The sequence below is a fragment of the Pinus tabuliformis genome, chromosome 7, assembly GCF_031772625.1.
Source record: "Pinus tabuliformis cultivar Carrire ecotype Pingquan chromosome 7, CPIR1, whole genome shotgun sequence".
NCBI classification, from domain to species: Eukaryota; Viridiplantae; Streptophyta; class Pinopsida; order Pinales; family Pinaceae; genus Pinus; species Pinus tabuliformis.
The window spans coordinates 471910495-471925500 of record NC_142293.1 but is presented as its reverse complement, the minus strand read 5'-3'; the positions used below and the strand labels follow the sequence as shown (position 1 = coordinate 471925500).

At 40.3% G+C, this 15006-nt stretch overlaps 1 long non-coding RNA gene across 1 annotated transcript in view; it reads left to right on the top strand.

Annotated features, from left to right (window-relative positions):
* LOC149247995 (uncharacterized) overlaps positions 1 to 1156 on the top strand; it is a 68937-nt gene extending 67781 nt beyond the window's left edge. Inside the window, exons 3-4 of the long non-coding RNA XR_016265702.1 lie at positions 745 to 867; positions 1056 to 1156. This is a non-coding gene — a long non-coding RNA (uncharacterized LOC149247995). The remainder of the gene's footprint in view (positions 1 to 744; positions 868 to 1055) is intronic.
* The last annotated feature ends 13850 nt before the right edge of the window (positions 1157 to 15006 follow it).

The following is a 15006-nucleotide window of genomic DNA, read 5'->3' as shown; positions in this document are numbered from 1 at the left end:
CTACATGCACTCAAGATTCAATTGTCACTCAAGGAACTCCATGTTCTTCAGGGGTGGTTCTCCATGTCCAAATGATGGTCAAGAGAAAAGTGAAATTGCATATTATCTGGATCAATCATGTGTTGCTTTAAGACAACAATATTTTTTCAATTATCTTATGGATATTCTACAATAGCTAGTGCACATTTTCAAGAGTCCATCTCGAAATCTAGAATCTGCACCAATAACAACTTCTCGGACAACATGTGGTGCCTTAATAAGAGTGAAACAAGAGTTTTTAGCTGGAAATTTTGTTCCTTATTTTTCAGATTCTTATGCTACAGCTCACCGTGCTGATCTGTTTTCAGATTTCCACAGGCTTCTTTTAGAAAATACACTTTGGCTGCTTTACAATTAGATATGACTAGAAAATCAGATAGACCATATGAAAGAGTAGATTCTACATACAAATGCCTTGTCAATAAAGATATTAAACCTAGATATTTCCACAAACAAACCCAGATCTTTCCAACCTGGTCACCTTCCTTGTAGTTGTCTCTTCATTTACTTGACTAGGAAGGAATCATTCTAACTGGGTGACTGTTTTTTCTCTCAATAGAAATGAGATTTAGCTTTTATCCCTTTCATGAGTGTATCTTTCACAATGTTTATTTGCAAATTTATATTCATATGCTTGAGTAGAAGTGGGTGATTAGCTCCTTATAAGTTGTTTGTTTCCAGTTTGCTAACTTATTAAAAGTGCAGGTTGCAGAGTCATTGGGACACGTTGTGCTGGATTGGGTAAATTTAGCTCTTCAAACAGAGCTTGTCGTTGAATAGGTGTTTCTTACAAAAAGCTCTCGATCTAGTGCCGAGTTCAAGGAACAGGTATTATTACAACTTCCACTTTTTGTAAATCGATTTTCTCCTTTTTTGTTTCTATTTGAGACTAGTGTCATGCAGTAAGAATTATTAAATGATTTAAGGGGAGCAGTAATGGTAAATATATTGTTCATGTCATATATAGATGATGTATTTGTCTTTACTTAATTAGAAATCTGCTATATCCTCTGCAGATTTATATGCTGGGGAAGACCTCAATGGTAGCCATCAGAGTTGCATTAAACCTGTAGCATGGTGGAGTAAGAGATTTCTACATATGCTCCCTCTCTTCTAGGTATAGGTTTTTAATTGTAATTGGTTGTGGATCATGTCTAGTTAGTGGTTAGTGTTCTGTGAACATTAGAAAATGATCATTCTCCATAACATGATAACATTTAAAAATATGTAAAATATCAAAAGCAACATTTCAGAAAATTTTAGGCAAATTGACTTTAGATGGTTGGTAAGTTTTCCCAAATGCCTTTTGACTCCTGTGGTAGTTGATAAATGTTGTTGGATATTTTATCAGAGAATTGTCTCAAGTGACCTGTCAACCAAAGTGTTCTATGTGTGGGTAATAGAAATGCACACGTTTGATTGGCTTATATTTTCCACTAAGAATTAAATGGAAGCAATTAGACCATCTCAAATGACTTTTCAAGAGCTATTGAGCTGCAATATAGAAAACTCTTATTGAGGAACTACATTTTAAAGTTTAATTTGATAATTTCATACGCCTGATTAACAATACTATGAGGTTGTGCATACCCTTCAAAGGATATTCATATTATCATTAGCATAAATCCATCTTAACACTGGATCTATCCTGGATCTATCGAGGACGGGCCTGCTAATCCAGTGCAAAAAGTGGACAGATTTGCCATATTTGCTTACTTCTTGAGCTGGTCTTCTTGCTCTGGCTTCTCTTCTTCTATCATGGTCCCTTGATCCACAATAGAGGAGGATTTTAAGGGTGTAAGTTCCTTTTTCATATTATATATTAATGATTTGATGGACCACATACCTTCTTTTAGGTGTTCTTTGGGTGTCCTTGAACATCTCTCACTAACTAGACAAAGGATGAATGAGATCATTATAGACTTCGATCAGAGGCACAGATCGACCTTAACAAAGTCTCAGACTCAATACTTCCCGGGAGTCTCGCCACTTTAGGTTCACATATGCATCAAGGTGCACATGCGCAGGCTTGTTGAACTCGACCTAAGATAGAATGACACAAATCTCTAGAGAGAGAGAGAGCTCAGAATCATAGAATTGAATGCCAATGCCCAAATGGCGATACATTTTCCTTATTTATAGGATTTCAAGAGAGCTTCAAGCATCTTCTTGAAATCTGACCTATCTACATAAAGTGTACCAACTATAGATCTCAAATCTAAAATTTTCCGTAGATTTTCTGAAATTTGGGTCAAGTCTCGCTAAAAGTCGGAGAAGTGCTCCGAGTTTCAGATATTCGTCCGGAAAGTTAACCTAAGATTTTACTTTGGAGGACAGACCCCTCCACTTAGTCATTTAAACTGTCCTGAAAATCTCTCCTAAGATTTACACAGTGGAGATTTTATCGGAATCCCACGATACCGGTCACACTCACTGTCAGGTGACTAGACATGAAATACAACCCACCATGCTTCCTTACAAAGATTTTGTCAGTCGCTTGGATATCCATAATTATCACTGTCACTTGAGTAATATAAATGTTGCGGGCTTGGTGACAAATGGGCTTCTACATGAGGTGGCATGATATTATAGCACAGAAAGAAAGGAGATCCATACATACTAGGTACCCTCTCATCTACAGGATTACAAATCGATCCAAAGAATTGAGATATTTCCTTGTAGATGGGTTTCTCTGGTGGTTGAATAGTATGTACTTTAAGTGTGTTGAACAAATGTTCTATCTAGAAGCAAAACCATGCCTTAGACTGTGCTGCTGTTCTGATATCTTCTCGAAGATAATCAATAAATTCATGTTTTCTGATGGTCTAGAATATTCCTTCCCTTGGGCACCAGTCATGTAGCAGTATTTTGAACCAGGGTGACTAGTGATTATAGGGGTTGCAAATAGAGCTACATTTGAACATCAACCAAACTCTCTTGGCATATTTGGTGTACATCATGATATTACAATAGTTTGCATAGCTCAGCCATGGCTCATACAGACAAATATATCTCTTTCCTACAAAAGGTGCAAATCTAATGGCCCCTTGAAACATTTTGGGCGACTCTATAAAATACATAATATTACTTACATTACTATGGCTACTATTAACCCATTGTTCAAGAATGTATTCATATGCAGGACTCTCCTTGACCCTATCTATGAGACATTGAAAACAAAATGACATATGACAATATTTACATATTAAAACCCACTGAAAACCCTCTGGAGCAGGGGGAGGTGTTGATGAAGTTGAAGTTGATGAACAACTGAACATCTTGATTTCTTTCGGAGCTACTTCTCTTGTAAGCAAATATGCTAAACAATTATCTTTGCCCTTTTTATATTCAATCTCAAAGTCGAATCCATCCAACCATAGGCTCCATATTAGTATCCTATTGTTGCCTTGTTCTAACAATCTTTTGTTTCTAAGCATTCTAGCCATATGTTTGAGCTCTGTTCTTACAATGAATCTTACTGGCTTTAGGAATAACATGAATCTTATATTTCATTTTTGACAGCAAGGATTTCTTTATGAGAAGATGGATACCTGAGTTCAGTGTCATTAAAACATCTTGATGCATATGAGAAAACTTCTTCCCTTTTTTCATGCTTTTTCATCAAAACTCTTGCCCATACTTCATTGGATGCATTTGTTTCTAAAATATAGGGCAATTCATGTCTTGGAAGAACCAGACTTGGCAGATTTTGGACCTTTTGTTTAATAATTTGAACTGCAGTCATCATAGATGGGGTCCATTCTATTCCTCTGAGCCTCTTCTGTAGGACCTTGACATCTTTAGCTTGATTTTCATAAAACTGCCTAATGTAATTGAGGCTTCCCAAGAACCTTTGCAATTGTCTGCGGTCATAAATGGCATCTGGAAATTTTGTTAAAGCTTTCAACACATGTTCTTGCAATTCAACTTTGCCTTGGAATAGGATTAGTCCTAAATATTCAATTCTAGTTTTTGCAAACTCAAGCTTAGGCTTGCTGAGGACTAACCCATGCTTAAAAATCCTGTGGTGAACTATCTCCAAGTGCTTTCTATGTTCTTTTAAGTCAAAAGAACAGATTAGTAAGTCATCAATATAAACAATAACAAATTTCAAATCTCCAAAAATATCTTCCATTCTTTTCTGGAATTCAGAGGGTGCATTCTTCAATCCAAAGGGCATTACTTGCCATTGGAACTGCCCATGTGGTACCACAAAACCAGTCTTGTATCTGTCAGATGGTTTGATCCCTATTTGCTAGAATCCGCTCTTAAGGTCAAATTTGCTAAACACATTATTATTACTGATTTTCTGAAATAAAGCTTCTTTAGATGGCAGAGGATACCTGATAGGCAACAAAGCATCATTTAATGCTCTATAGTTAATCACCATCCGAGGTTTACCTCTCTTTTGCTCTAAATGCTTGTTGACATAGAATGTTGGGCAAGCCCAAGGGATTCTACTTGGTTCGATCAACTTTCTTTCTAATAGTTCAACAATCTCTTTTTTACAGAGTTCAAGCTCTAGTGGGGACATCTAATTTGCTAATGATTTCTAAGGTGTTCCAAATTATTTTTCTTTGTAGGGAAGATCCACAAAGTATTGCTCTATTTTCCAAAATGCTTTAGGTGCATCTATTGTACATTTTGCTTCGATTTTCTCTTTTATTTCTCATCCCTTGGATCTCAGCATTTTTTATTACCTTGTTGATCTTTCCTAGCTTGTCAAGAGACCATTCAATTATATCTGGGATAGGGTCTACAATTCTATTTACATAGTTGGACTTGCTCGGAATTTTTACAGTTCTTCCTTGGATGTTGAGGCAAATATGGTTTTATTCTACAACAAGAGGAAGATGTCTCCTTACAAAATCTTGTCCCAACAAAATATCACTACTTGTATCAAAACTGTACAAATTTACAGAAGTAGGAATTCCATTGAGAATAATCGGGAAATCAAGGGCCATAGCTCTAATAGTCATTAACATCTTATTTACAGTTCTGAATTGTAAGTTTGTGGGTTGCCGATAATATTCAGGAATGGCACTATGTTTTGCACAGGAATTCACAGTTCCTGTGTCTAGTTGTGCATCCAAAGAATATTGTTTATAACCAATGACTTTGACATCTACTCTAATAACAATCCTATTTTCAAATCCCTTTATCTGGAGAATAGATGTACATAGTTCTGGTTGGTGATCTTTTGGTATGCATTGTAATGCTTGCTGCTCCCGGTTATGATCTTCTTCTTCTTTGAGCACATCTTCAAATTCTTCTATCATCATTGAATCTTTTAGTTCTGCAAGTTGTTTATGTTTTCGGCCAATTCCTTTTGGTCAACTCTCATACTGGTTAGAATTTCTTTAACTAGACCTCTTTTTTCTTCAATGGTGGTTTCTAGATGCAATATTTCTCCTTGCAGTTTACTAACCTGGTTTGCTTCTTCTTCTTCATCTGAGATATTCTCAATGATGGGAGTAGATTTCTTAAACCCATAGGATTTTCTCTGATGAAGAAAGCTTACTTCTTCTCTGCTTATAGTAGATCTGTGGGGAAACTGCTTCTTTGGTGGAATGTTAGATGAGGGTGTAATGGAAATTTGTGCAGATGTGGTAGGTGTGTCACTTGGATAGTAGGCACCAAGATTCACCATGCTTGGCTACGTGATTTTGGCAAGTTGACGCTGGAGGGTTGAGAGACGTTCTGTGAGACGGTGTCGGATGGCGAAATCTCCTAGTGTGAGGGAAGAAATACGAGATTGTATAGATGCAATTTCAGAGCGGAGGTCTGCGGGATTTTCCAAATGAAACATCTTGACATCGGAAATGAAGTCAAGATCTGAGGTGGATTCAGAGCAAGATGAGTCTTCAGGATGTGGAGATGGAGGGTTTGACTCATCTGAATCTGTGACTGAAAAATATTCTTCATTTTGTGGGGGCTGATCTACTTGCTCCCATTTAGTCGGATCATAAATATTAGAAAAAATGTCAAACAATTTATTTTGGAAACGAGTTTTACCCTTCAAAGGACATTTGCTTGCCCAATGGCCTGACTTCTTGCAAATGAAACAAGTTCCTGATTGTGCTCTTTGGGCACCTTCTTGCCTTCTCTTGAAATATCCTTTTCTTGGTCTCTGAAACCTTTGTCTCCTAGGGTAAAACCTTCTGGGCTGGCTTTTCTTTGTGCATTTTCGACATTGGAAATCACTTCCACATTGTCCTTTGTTAGCGTTCTTCTTTTTGCTTTTGCAGCCAAAATGATAGGTTTTGGCATAGATATCACAAACACTTGCATTGAAACTGAGTTGTTTCTTTACTGATTTGGCTGTCTTCTTTCGGAGGCATTCTTTCTGCAGAGTAAATACAATTTGTTCATGGAGTCCTGCAAGAGAAAGATTTTCAATATCTATATTTTCAACTTCAAATCTAGCCCTGACAAGGTCTGGGATTTTGCCAAGCATTGTAGACAAATATTTTCTCAAATAAGTTGTATTTTGTGGGTCTCTTGCCTTATAAAGAAGATCCTGCATTGTGCAGAAGAACTCAGGAAGTTCTTTTATATCACAAAGTCTTTGGCTCATGAACATATTTGCATAATAATGGCCATCAACCTTAATTTCTCCATAAAACTCATGGAGAACTGCCTTGACAAGTTCAACGACTCGCTTTCCACTATTCATAATATTGATCTTGCCAGATTCATGCATTCTATACCACCATAATTCTAAGTTACCTTGGAAACCCCAAGCTATCCTTAAAGCTAATTCTGACCATTAGACTTTGTTTCTGTGAATGGACTTTTGAGTGCTTTCCGATGCACTCCAAGTATGGATTCATTTCATTTTTAGATTTGCAATTCAGATTTGTCATTAGAGCTTGATCTATGTTAGCTAGACTAAGAGTAGGGAATGTTGAAGTTTCTTAGTCTACCAGTTAGACACCCTCCATGCACTTTACTGATTTATTCCTACCTACTTGATCTGTAACTTAACAAGTTATTTACAATGTAAATACTGAAAATAAACACTAGTGCATGTTCAACATATTACAGGTCATCAACTGAAGGAAACAGAAATAAGCACACAAAATGACACCGTTATTTTTGGACCAATGTCCCCGGAAAAGCCCAATGCGGGAAAACCGGTGCAACTATCTGAGGGTTTTCTTATTAAGCAATTTCAAAGTACAATCTGGGTGCCAAATCCGGCTTACCCAACAGAGAATGCCCTTGGTAGTAGTACCTCTTAGTCTGAGACAATTGTCCCGATTGAAACCTCGGATAAACCCTCTGGCAGCTCCTCAGCTCCAATCTGCGCCAGAAACCCCAGCGTCAGCCTTTCTGAACTGCGTCAGCCTCTCTCTGCCCAGCGCTGGCCCTACATCACCCTGAATGGGTCTGCGTCAGCCTTTTGGCCCTCTGCGTCAGCAACGCTGGGCTCCTTGAAGCACTGCGCAGCTCCTCGCTGCCGCTGCGTGGCCCTGCGTGAGCCCTGGATGCTACTGCGTCACTCTCTCTGGCTTTTTCACTGATCTCCCGACATTATCTCTGCCTCTCTGTACTCACTGCCCCTCAGCTGCAACTCCGATCATTGATTCTATCTCTCTTAGCAAACCCGCTCTAGAGAATAGAATGACTGATTATCTGGTGTACTCTCCAAGTGACCCTCAAGCCTCCTCTTATACTTTTCTCATTGACATATCAACGGCCGAGATTAAGTCCCTAATCAACAACTAAGATTAGATCTGGCTTGATCCATGTCTTTTGGACCATTCTAACACAGTTTTATATTAATCCACATTAATATTTTAATTTCCCTAAGTTTAGACTTAGGGACTCCATTAAAAATATTAATTATTTTAATATCTCCTAAAATGTTTAGAATCTACCCAAACCCTTTCTGGGTATTGGAGATATCATGTGCCCCAACCTCTCTACCAAATTTCGTGGCTAGATCACATCCGATGTTGTCCCAAATCAACACTCCCTCTTAGTGAGGACTGTGCTCTAGCAATACTCTTCACTGAGCATTACTTTGATCATCCGGCATCGGTGTCCCTGTACTGATGCTAGGCCTGCTGCCCACCATCCTCTGCACTGTTGTATCCTATACTACTGCCCATGATTCTTCCACTGCCACTGCTGCATCTGTACGACAGCTCCCTCTGCATCTGTGCTGCTGCCCATGGTTCTGCCACTGCCACTGCTGCATCTGCACTACGTCTCCTCTCATCATGCTGCATCGTGTTGCCCACTGCTGCACTGCAACTCAGTTACTGAGAAGTAAGTAATTGATCTCCCAACTCTGACCTCTCTGTTGGGCTAGAGACCCTCTTGATGCTGAAGCTCCCTCTGCTGCTGACAAGTGCTCCCTCTCTGATCTCTGTGCTTCTGCAACAATTCCCTACATCTCGCACCGTTGCACACCTCCCTGTGCCATCCTGCACTGGTGCAACACTCCCGCGCCTCTCGCACTGCTGCAGCCTACTAGCCTCGCGCTGTCCTGGGACTCCTGCACTGTAGCTCTCTTTGCTACTCCATTCACATCCATCTCTACCCACATCAGCCAGTCCTGCTACTCCTCTTCAGGGCTCTCGTAGCAAGGTCTAATCCAAGAGGCTGGGTACCTCGAGGATCCTGCCCCTCATCGCCTGTAGTCTGCCTGACTACAGTTCGATGTCTCCCCACTTCCGCTCAAGTGGTGCGTGTGCACTCATGGCACAATCATCGTCTGTCTCCACTTCCTTCTCTACCCTTGCTAGCGCTGCCTTAGTCTCGGAAGACTCTCCCTTACTCTTCTTCCTTGGACACTGGGTCGCATAATGACCCAACTCCCCACAATGGAAGCACTTGATCTTGGAGAGATCCTTTTTCTTCCGCTTTTCTTGCTTTCCCTCAGATGTTAGGGCAATATCTTCCTCCTCTTCCTTTTTGACTTTGATCCCCTTATTGTTGCTTCCCGCATCTGTCTTTCGTCTGATCTCTTCTTGGCGAAGAGCCGCCCACATCTCATCCCAAGGTGGAAGTGTCCCTCTGCCCAGTATACTTTGGACAAATACCTCCCAGTCTTTTGAGACTGCATTCAGGGCTGTCCTCACCATCAATTCCTGATCCCGCGTGGCTTCTATGGAAGTCAACTGATCTCGGATCTCATTCAGTCCTTTGAGGAAGGTGTCAATCGGTTCTCCCTTCTTCATCTGATATGACCTCAGCTTATTTTCTAGTAACATCCTTCTTTGCACAGAAGTATGCTGGTACAAGGATGATGTTCTTGGCCCTCGCCATTGCCTCCTCGTAATTGTCGTTCTCAGCTAGGTCGACTGGGATAGCTATCGTCTTCAAAGCGAAGTGCTTGACACGATTTCTGTCAAGTACAGATAAGATTCTGGCCTTCCAGACTCCGAAGTTTGACACTCCGTCCAGTCTGTCCTGGTCTCTTACTTTGTGTAGTGCTATGATGCTCTTCTACTTCCCTCCTGGAAGTTCTAGATGTGACTCCCTCTAAGTCTCGATTTCCCTCCTGGAAATCCTTCTGTCGATGTCGAGATGCCCCCTACTCTGATCGTCTGTGCAGCTGCACCACTGATTCAAATTTCTCGGCTAGAAACCCTCGGTAGCAACTCCTTCCTCTTGGCCTTGCCTTGTCAGGTACTGTTCTGACTACAGTACCTCTTCAACTCCACTCTGCAACTTTCCCACAGCCTTCTAAACCCAGCAACCTAAAGGTGAGAACTCCTAGGCTCTTCGCAATCCCGGCACCAGCAACCCGACCTCCACAGCCAACTGTGTCAGCCCTCCTAGCTTCTGCGTGGCTCTACGTGAGTCTCCCTTTGCCTCTGCGTTGCCTCTTCCTGGCTCACCCTTGATGACACAAGCACTGTGTCACCCTTCCCTTGTTGTTGCTCTGCTAGAAACAACTTCTGTCACTCGGGACAGCTGTTTTCTGCTGCTATTGCTCCGCTCGGTTGATGTCCTCAGTTCTCCTATGATCTGCAACCACGCTCTGATACCATGTTGAAGTTTCTAAGTCTACTAGTTAGAAACCCTCCATGCACTTTACTGATTTATTCCTACCTACTTGTTTCGTTACTTAACAAGTTATTTACAATGTAAATACTGAAAACAAACACTAGTACATGCTCAACATATTACAAATCATCAACTGAAGGAAACAGAAACAAGCACACAAAATGACACCGTTATTTTTGGACCAATGTCCCCGGAAAAGCCCAATGCGGGAAAACCGGTGCAGCTATTTGAGGGTTTTCTTATTAAGCAATTTCAGAGTACAATTTAGGTGCCAAATTTGGCTTACCCAACAGAGAATACCCTTGGCAGTAGTACCTCTTAGTCTAAGACAAATGTCCCAACTGAAACCCCAGATAAACCCTCTGGCAGCTCCTCAGCTCCAATCTGCCCCAGAAACCCCAGCGTCAGCCTCTCTCTGCCCAGTGATGGCCCTGCGTCACCCTGAATGGGTCTCCGTCAACCTCAGCAAGCCCTGTGTCATCCTTCTGGCCCTCTGCGTCACCAACGCTGGCCTCTCTGAAGCATTGTGCAACTCCTGGCTGCCTCTGCGTGGCCCTGGTTGCTACTGCGTCACTCTCTCTGGCTCCTGCACTGATCTCCCGGCACTATCTCTTCCTCTCTGTCTCTATGTACTCATTGCCCCTCAGATGCAACTCTGATCACTGATTCTATCTCTCTTAGCAAACCCCGCTCTAGAGAATAGAATCACTGATCATTTGGTGTATTCTCCAAGTGACCCTCAAGCCTCCTCTTATACTTTTGTCGTTGACATATCAACAACTGAGATTAAGTCCTTAATCAACAACTAAGATTAGATTTGGCTTGATCGATGTCTTTTGGACCATTCTAACATAGTTTTATATTAATCCACATTAATATTTTAATTTCCCTAAGTTTAGATTTGGGGACTCCATTAAAAATATTAATTATTTTAATATCTCTTAAACCGTTTAGAATCTGCCCAAACCCTATCTGGGTATTGGAGATCTCATGTGCCCCAACCTCTCCACCAAATTTCGTGGCTAGAGCACGTCCTATGCTACCCGAAATCAACAGGGAACTCATTAGTGTTTGAAGGACCATATGGAGTTTTTTAAGGAGAACCATACTTGGCATTACACCACTTTTCCTATGCAGATTCAAAAGGTTGGTTTGGTCTATCGCCATCTGCACTTCTGGGTCTTTTACTAGATCCTTCTCCCTCTTCTTTTACTATTTTTATTTCTGCTTTGTTTTGTGGTGGCAAATCAAAGATTGAGATTTGTGATTGAACTAGTGCAAATTTTTCTCTAGCAAGTGAAATAACATTTTCGAATTGAAAAATTATGGGATTATGTATAGAGAACTATTTGAGCAATAGTGGAGTATTTTTTTTTTTAGGGTTCTTTTCTTCTAGCTGGAATGTCTAGCTATAAACTTCTGCTGCAGTAAGTGATTCTTCTAACTAGGGATTTTCTTTCTCCAGACTCAGCTTTAAATCTACTACTACTTCCATAATTTTCTCTAACTTCATATTTACATCTTTTAATTTATCAAAATGCTCAAAAGCTTTTTGACTCAAATCATCTAAACTAGAATGGAGTCCTAACACATGGGACTATACTTTTAGCACTTCTTGTGATAGGTCATCTAAATTCTGTGCTACACTTGTTAGCTGATAATTGTTGTAGTTCTGAATCCTTATAATCTCTTGGGGCTTCACACTCGTCACTTTCCTATATTGTAGGAAATCCACATCAGCTACAACATTCCCATATTTGAATTTTTGTACAAAATTGCCAAGAGCAAGTCTCCTTTTTGGGAGTAGAATCTTTTCTAAATCTTCCCCTGCCTTTCGTTTAGGCAGCGTGTATCTCATGAACTTAATATCTCTCAAAGAAGCAATCCATAGACATTCCTGACATTTTGTATGTTGGCCCAAATGTTCCTCTTTCAAGATGGACTGAGGTTTGTGAAAGACTTGAAATTTTTTATCAGAACTTGGACTTCTAGAGGCAATACAAAATTTGCATTGAGAGGATGATTCGTACTTGTGTTTTTCCAGATGCCTACTGAGGTCTGAAGTATCATGGCTTCTGAGAGAGTGACTTCTAACAGGGATTTTGGATAATGCAGTTTCATTCCTTAGTCTAATGACTGGTCCTCTACTTGACTTAGAAATAGACAATCTTTTAGGTTTTGGAGTCGGAAAATACTTTTGAGACAATGGATGGTATTCTGCAGTCCACTCATCAGGGATTGTTAATTGAGAAAATCCTATTGTGATAGGAGTGACATTACCAGGTCCAACCACCACTCCTTCTGTTGTGGCTCTCTGAGTAAGCTAAGGATTGAGTGTTGGCAGAGTTGTAGAGACAAATCGTAAACAAACAGTGGAATGTAACTGGGCAATATCAGACTGCTCAGTCATATTAAAGCTAGAAAAATGGATGTAAGCTTGAAGTAGTTCATTAATATGGGGATCGGTTAACAAAACTTGGTATCGTGGGACGATGGATGACCAAACTGGACCATTGTGCAAAGGGGCCTCAAAACCACCTAGCAGAGCATCAGTGAATTGATTATGGTGTGAATCAATCACACAAGCTAAGCAAGACACATTCAAACCAGGTCTGACAAGAGGGTTAATGCCAAATTGTATTAGTCCAAGATGCACATACTTATAACCTTGTTCTAGTCCCCATTGGACATCTTCTAGTTTTATGAGAGGTATTTGATACATAGGCTAGGTAAGATTGATAGGTACATTTACATAGGCATATCTAATGAGATTGGTTGCATGAAACTTAAACATTGGAAGGTCATAAATCTTATTAGGAGATATATGAGGAAGCTTCCAATTAGGAGTGGGGGTAAATTCCTGAACTACTACCCTGGTATCATACAAGGGCTCAGATTGTGATTTGTTTAATATCCTTCCAATCCAATTGGTTTTCTTTGAAGCTTTCATATCAACAGAGAAGTCAAAACTACTCGAGGCCATTTTTTATTGCTATTCACTACTCAGTATTACGCAAGCAGATAAGGAAAAGAAATATGTAAAGGTAAGATACTATGCACTTGAGGAATGTGACTCCCTCGGAGTTACAATGTCTTCCTTTGGCTTCAATTCTCCGGAAACACGATCCACCAACAATCTTTGGTGCAACAAGCTTTCGTATAACGTCTTCACACTATTAACCACACCCCGCTTGCTATACTGAAAGTTAATTTGGCTCATAATGCTTAATCAAATAATAAAGACAACTCATAGCATGACAAGGCACAACTTTTATTGACTGATAGAAAATATCACGTCAGATACATTAAATACAGAGATTGACTGTAAGAGCATTTATCAACCAGACTTAAATCGGGAAAGACAAAGCTAACTCTATTAAGAGGCCGAAGGCTTCCTGGCTCGTTACAGACTCTACCTATTACAATGCAGTCTTCACACAACTTTTTGGCTCTGATACCATTTGATAGTATATTTAGGTTACTTGGCTTAATCCACTAGGGGAGTTCAAGCCCTTCTATGTGGGGCACTCTTCGGAGTTGAGAAATGGATTCCTATGTTGAGCACATTTTGGAGTTGAGGTATGGCCTTATTGTTCAACCTCCTTACACATTACAACACTAGATGCATGTGCTCAGGGATATCCTGGGCCAGTTTTGAGTGGGTTTACATAGACTCTAAATAGTGATTGAGCAACACAGTTCATGGGAAGTTAGGATTTGCTAGTTTTTTCATACAAAATATACCAAAATGGAGCAACACTTTATTTGCAACACCCCATCTAATATGAGATACAAGGATGGTTCTATTTCTCTCTAGGAGTCTTAGTACTCTCTCCACCTTTTTTGGGTATTTGAATTAGTAGTGCCTAGTCATGTTTATGAGGGAGGACACTATTGCTCCTATTCTCCATATTCAGGCCACGCCTTTGGTTGGACATGACTTGGACGATTGCATAATTTTTCACAGTGTTGATAGTGAACATGGGCACTTATGCCCGTGTAGGTAGCAAAGCCATTTTAGAAGGATCCAGGCCAGGGATATCTCGAGGGGACTCTTGGCTTGCTAGCACAACTTCTTTGGAGTTACACATTTACATCTTTGGGTAGGGGTCATTCTTCTAGTAGGCAACCCTTCGCTTCTACATGATAACAATAACTTCCTCCTTTCAGACAGAGATGTACATAGTGTACCATCTCTTCTGGATTGACTTCTATCAATTGTTTCTTCTCTTTGGCCTCAAATGCTAGGAGAGGTTCAAATAGAGTGGGATCTCCTCTTCTTTCAGTGATATATCAAGGGACACTGCCCTTATTCCCTTCTTTTTAGGAATTCTCCTTTGGCGACTCTTTTTGTTTTTTTATTTTAAACTATTAGTGATTTTTTGATATCTTCAACAATTATAATTTAAAAATTCAACCATAATGAACAATAGAACAATAGAGATCACAATACACAAAAGAAGGCAAAGTTTACCTTGGGAAAACCCACCAAGGGGAAAAGCCCAACAACCTTTTTCAATAGAGAAATTCTTCTTGTTCAATGAGAGACACACCTATACCTATGGTCAAACCTGTACTTCCCCTCCAAGTCAAGTCACCCAATTTGATCAAGCAACTCGCTTTGCGTGCCTAACCCAGAATTTCGACCCTCCTGCTATATCCAGTCACCCTCGAAATTTTGGCCCTGCAACGACTGCCCAGTTACCCAGAAAATTTCAGCCCCCTATGCTCAAAAAAATGCAAACCACCGAGAGAGAACTCAATCGACACGTGCGAGTTGAAAGAGAGAGAGAGAGAGAATAAAGACATTTCATCCTTCTTTTTCATCCTATTTTCTCCTCCTTGTCCTTCGCTAGCTTCCTAAAAACTATCTTGTGTGAGTGAGATCAAATTCCCAAGTGGAGGAGGTGCAACTAACTTTATATAGTGATCCGTCTAGGTCGA